This window comes from Bos grunniens, chromosome 11, assembly GCF_055505025.1.
Source record: "Bos grunniens cultivar Pamir isolate PY7600 chromosome 11, Bosgru_T2T1.0, whole genome shotgun sequence".
Lineage (NCBI taxonomy): Eukaryota > Metazoa > Chordata > Mammalia > Artiodactyla > Bovidae > Bos > Bos grunniens.
The window spans coordinates 39,341,991-39,347,761 of NC_141175.1; the positions used below are offsets into that span (position 1 = coordinate 39,341,991).

Here is a 5,771-nt window from a genome sequence, read left to right on the forward strand (position 1 = left end):
CTGTGGAAGCCACAACAGTGCAGTGGCTTCTGGCTGCTACTTTCAGTCTGTGGTGTTCATGATCCTCAGCCTGGTTGGGGTTTTCCCTGAGAATAAGCCAGGGCAGATGAATCTCACGGTGTCATTCCTGGGGATGCTGTGCATGTGTAATACATGTGGGCCTACAGTCTCTGTGGTGCCTTCTGCTCTGTGTTCCCAGCACATTTAGCAGCACTCACTAAATGACAGTGTTCCAGCCCAGTACTCTGCGGGGCTGGGGCGGATTATATGATTCTAGACGCCTGATTCCCTGCCAAGCTCAACGTTGCTGAGAATGACTTGCTTTTTGACTCACATTTGATTTGAGCAGAACCTTTCATTGAATGCATCTGGCATACATCTCAAATTTCCTGCATATTAGCCAAGGAATTCTAGCTACTGAAAGCTGAACACTATGACACTGTTATAACTAATTAACACCCTGAAAGGTTAGTGAATCTTGTGTGGATTACATTACCCAGAGTTTGAACTCTTGCTATGATCTTTATAATGTAAAAGCTATTTCTCAAAAGTCTTTAAAAAGGGAGAAGCTAGAGAAAACCATCCCTGTAAATCATATTTCTGAACACGGCTAACCATGAAAATGTTCACAACTTAGTGATATAGTAGATAGCTTGCAAATGGATTTAAAAGAACAAAACGAATGAGTCCAGACACATTTATGAGCTGAAGATGTCCTAACGGGGGATTAGAGATTGAGGGCCGGAGCTGGGTCTTACATTTGTTTTTGTCTCCAGCACAGGGCCTCAGATAGCCATGGATACATATTAGGTGTCAACTGACAGTCACTGAATTGCTAAATGGAAATTTACTGGGGCTCTCTGCTCTGCTAAACTCGACACACAATTAGTCCTGCCCCATGGGATTCCTAGCTCGAGCAGATATTTTATGAGAGTTGTCACTCCGAGTTGATTGGGTAGACAAAGTGAAACCAAGGGATTGTGTTTAAAACCAAATACATTTACTCGCCTAAATTTTTATAACTGAGATGTTCTACTTTGGATGAAGCTGGACAAAATGACCCCTAACTTGAGGTTTGTAGGTTTAGGAAAATACAGTTGTTGTGTTTTGTGTGTGTGTGTGTGTGTGTGTGTGTGTGTGTGTGTGTGTTTTGAAGACACTGAAATGAACCCAGCAGGCCAGCTGGCAGGAAGTCAGACTGCGGTCCTTGCCTCAGAGGATGACACAGGCCAAAGGAGAGAAGAAAAACAAGGCAGCCAGAGCAAGTAAGTCATTTTGCAAAGCTTTGCAGAGCTTTCCAGGTTTTTCTGGAAAAAGGAAGAAAAGAAAGGAAAGGGCAGGAAGAGGATTGGTTAACAGCTGGCTACAGAAATGCTGATGAGTGGGTTTGTGTTGGTTTTGTTTTTCTAAGTTAGGAGTAAGGAAAGAGGGCGTGCTTGGCCTGGCACTGCTTGCTGGCCGGGCGTCTTCCTGATCTCTGTGCTGACGCTGTTGTTCCAGCCACTGGAGGAATCCTGAGGCCTGCTACCCCATGTGTCTCATTGAAAAGCGGATGCAGACTACCTTCCAAAGACGTCTAAGGCATGTGGAAGAGCAGAAAGGACAAAGTTTTGTTTTATTTTATTTTGCTTTTAAAATGTTTATGTGTATTTACTTTTTTGAATTGGTAATTTATATACATGGCTCAAAACTAAAATAGTATAAAAATGTATATGACAAAAAGTTGGCACGACTGAGCGACTGAACTGACTGAACAAAAAGTCTCTCTCCTGTTCCTGTTCCCAGTCTGCCCATTTCCCCCATCCTAAACAGAAAACTCTGTTACTAGGTTTTGTTTATCCCACTAGTGATGTTTCTGTGCATGTGTGTGCATGCTCAGTCCCTCAATCATGTCTGACTCTTTGCAGCCCCACAGACCATGGCCTGCCAGGATCCTTGGTCCATGGAATTTTCCAGGCAAGAATACTGGATACTGGAGTGACTTGCCATTTCCTACTCCAGGAGATATTCCCAACCCAGCAGTTGAACCTGTGTCTCCTGCATTGGCAGGCAGATTCTTTACCACTGAGCTACCTGAGAAGCCTTTTATGTATATACAAGCTAAAATATATTTTCTTCTTTACTCCATTCTAACAAATGGTGCCATGCTATACAAACCTTTTGCACCTTGTTGGGTTCCCCATCCTCCACCCCCACTTAACACTATATCTTGGAAACATTTCCTTCTACGTGTACAGAGAGCATTCTCAGTTTTATTTTTGTAGCTGCAGAGTTTTATACTGTATGAATGTAGTGTAATTTATCTGGTTCCCCTGAAGGAGGTTTAGGTTATTTCCAGTGTTTTGGTATTACAAATAAGGGCATGGTCCTTAAAAACAGATGTGACTTCAAATCCTAGTCTGGTGCTTGACTTTAGGGCTTCATTGCCTTATCTGTAAAGTGGGGATTATTTTATATTTTTATTATCTGTCTCAACAGTATTGTGAAAGATTAAGTAATATAAGTAGGTACCCAGTGAAACCAATATATTATACCTTGCAACCAAGCATATTAGAATTTTATCTTGAAAAAGAAGATACTTTGATTACTCCTAATTAGAGTAATCACATAAATTTAAATACTTTTTTTCAGAACCAATGTATATTTATTATTTTTAAAAATCCAGATCAGTAAAAAGAGGAAAATACAGATAGCCTATAGTGGCGCTAGTGGTAAAGAACCTGCCTGCCAATTCAAGAGACATAAGAGATGTGGGCTTGACCGCTGGATTGGAAGGAAGAAGATCCACTGGAAGAGGGTGTGGCAACCCACTCCAGTATTCTTGCCTGGAGAATCCCCGGGGCAGAGGAGCCTGGCAGGCTACAGTCCATAGGGTCGCAAAGAGCTGGACATGACTGAAGTGACTCAGCACATAATTGTACCACTGAAAAAAATTACTGATATGTTTGGATCTGTCTTTTGAGTTGTTTCTCTAACCATATATGCATATAGTAAAAAATTCTGAATGGAATGGTGCAGTACATACTTTTTTATAACCTGCCTTCTTCAATTAACAGTGCTTGCAGTCATCTCTCCATGTCATAAAATATTTTTCTCATTGTTTTTAATGACTGCCTACTATGGCATCCTTTGGATTTACAATAATTTATAATTTATTAAAAATTCTCTCTGGGTAGAGAATTTACTTATACATAAATATTTATTTAACCTCTCTAGAATTAATGGTGATTCATGATATGAGTTAAGTAATATAAATTATTATTTTTTTATACAAGTGGTTAATTAGCAACTTGCCTGACATCCTTTATTGAACAAGCCACACTTACCCCACCAGTTTGAAATGCTATCTTAATCATATTCTAAATCCTTATATAAGCATAGATAGAATTGATTTTAGATTTTATTCTATTCTATAGATTGACTTCTCTATTCTCATGTAGTAATCACAATTTCATTAAAGCACACTTAAATATCTGCTGGTATAAGTCCTTCTTCATTACATTTTTTTCTTTCCAAGAATGTTATGGCCATTTTAATTTTCTTATTTTTCTCAAAATGTTAGAATAATTTTTACAGATTCTAGAAAAGTAGAATTGGATGAAAAATTGAATTGTATTTAATTTAAATATCCTTTTGGGGATGTTTTTGTTTCCTATGGCTGCTATAACAAATGACCAGACTTTATGGCTTAACAACAACAGAAATGAATTCTTGTAGTTCTGAAGGCCAGAAGTCTGATATCTGTATCACTGAGTTGAACTCAAGGTGTCAGCAATGCCACAGTCCATCTGGAGGCTGGAGGGGAGAATCCATTCATTGCCTCTTCTAGTTTCTGGTGGCTACTGGCCTTCCTTGACTTTGAAGATACTTTGATTGCTCCTAATTAAATAGGAATGCGTGTGTGCTAAGTCTTGTCCAACTGTTTGCATCCAGGGATTGAACCCGGGTCTCCCGCATTGCAGGCAGATGCTTTACTGTCTGAGGAGACCATTTTTCAGTTTCCCATGGGGAAAAATTGACATCTTTATAATTGGGATATTGTGATTTATTATAATAAAAAAGTACATTTTGTCTTCATCCCATTTCTAAAACCATTGGAATTTCTAAAGGTTAAGAGCAGGGCTTCTCTGGTGGCTCAGTGGTAAAGAATCCACCTGCCAATGCAGGAGACATGGGTTTGATCCCTGTTCCAGGAAGGTCCCACATATCACAGAACAGCTAAGCCTGTGTGCCACAACTCTTGAGCCTGTGCTCTAGAGCCCGGGAGCCACAGCTACTGAGCCCGTGTGCCACAATTACTTTGCTGCCTGTGTAGCAATGAAGCCTGTGAGCTGTGGAGCCCATGCTCTGCAACAAGAGAAGCCGCTACAATGAGAAGCCTGTGCACAAGAAGAGAGTGCCCCCTGGTCACTGCAACTAGCAAAAGTCTATGCAGCAATGAAGAACCAGCACAGCCAAAACTAAATTAAAAAAAAAAAAAAATTAAGAAGAAACACCTTCAAGTAATAAGAGCAAAATAGATGTATTGATTTGCATAACAATCCCCTTTGAACCACACTGGAGTTTATGTTAATGAGGTGACTTCTGGAAAGCATCTAAAGATGAGGGCTGGTTGCCAGGGGAACAAACCATGTGATTAGAAGGTTGGAACTTTCAGTCCCAGTCACCCAGAAGGGGAGAGGGGCTGGAGGTTAAATCAGTCACCAAAGACCAATGATTTAGTCAATCATACCTATGTAATGAAGCCTCCATAAAAAGTCCAAAAGGATGGGATTTGGAGAGCTTCCAGTTTGGTTAATCAGAATTTTCTACTTGCCAGGAGGGTGGCATATGCCATACTCCATGGGGACAAAAATTACTGTGTTCTGGACCCTTCTAAACATTGTCCCATGCATCTCTCTCTCTCTCTCTCTTTTTTTTGGTAGTACAGCACTTTTATTTTTTATTGTTATATATTTGTTTAATTGTATCTATCTATTTTTGGCCACACTGGGTCTTCATTGCTGTGCTCAGGCTTTCTCTAGTTGCAGTGGGCTCTGGCTCCTCTGTTGTGGTGCTCCAGCTTCTCACAGCGGCGGCTTTTATTGTGGAGTGTGGGCTCTAGGTGTTTGCCGTTCTGTAGTTATGGCACAAGGCCTAGTTGCTCCAAGGCAAGTGGAATCTTCCTGGACTAGAAATCAAATCTGTGTCCCTTGCATTGACAGACAGATTCTTATTTACTGTACAACAGGGAAGTTCATATTAATTCTGTTTTATGTTTTGGTTTTTTGGCCACAAGGCAGGTAAGATCTTAGCTCCCCACCAGGAATTGAACCCATGTCCCTGCACTGGAAGGCGTAGTTATAACCACAGGGCCAACAAGGAAGTCCCTCCCATCTCTTCATCTGGCTGTTCATTCCTATCCTTCAAAGTCTTTCATAATAAATTAGTAATCTATTAAGTAAATTGTTTTCCTGAGTTCCTTGACGCACTGTAGTAAAGTAATTGAATCAAAGGAGCAGGTGATGAGAACCTCCAATTTATAGCTGGTCACTCAGAAGCATAGGTAAGAATCTGGACTTGGAATTGGTATCTGAAATGGGAGCAGTCTTGTGGAACTGAGCCCTTAAACTATGGGATCTAACACCACCTTCTAGAAGATAGTGTCAGAATTATTTGTTGTCGGTGTCTACTGAGAATTAAAGAAGTGTTTGGTGGCATTGGAAACACAGACATTGGAATAATCATTTTTCCATGCAAATCAGAATGTTCCTCTAAATATTCTTTTAAGT

General features: G+C 40.3%; 1 long non-coding RNA gene across 1 annotated transcript; it reads left to right on the forward strand.

The window, feature by feature from the left end:
* The first annotated feature begins 979 nt into the window (after positions 1-979).
* LOC147362963 (uncharacterized) lies at positions 980-3,474 on the forward strand. The gene is made up of 2 exons (XR_015136637.1): positions 980-1,265; positions 1,412-3,474. It is a non-coding gene; the product is annotated as an uncharacterized LOC147362963 (long non-coding RNA).
* Positions 3,475-5,771: the final 2,297 nt, after the last annotated feature.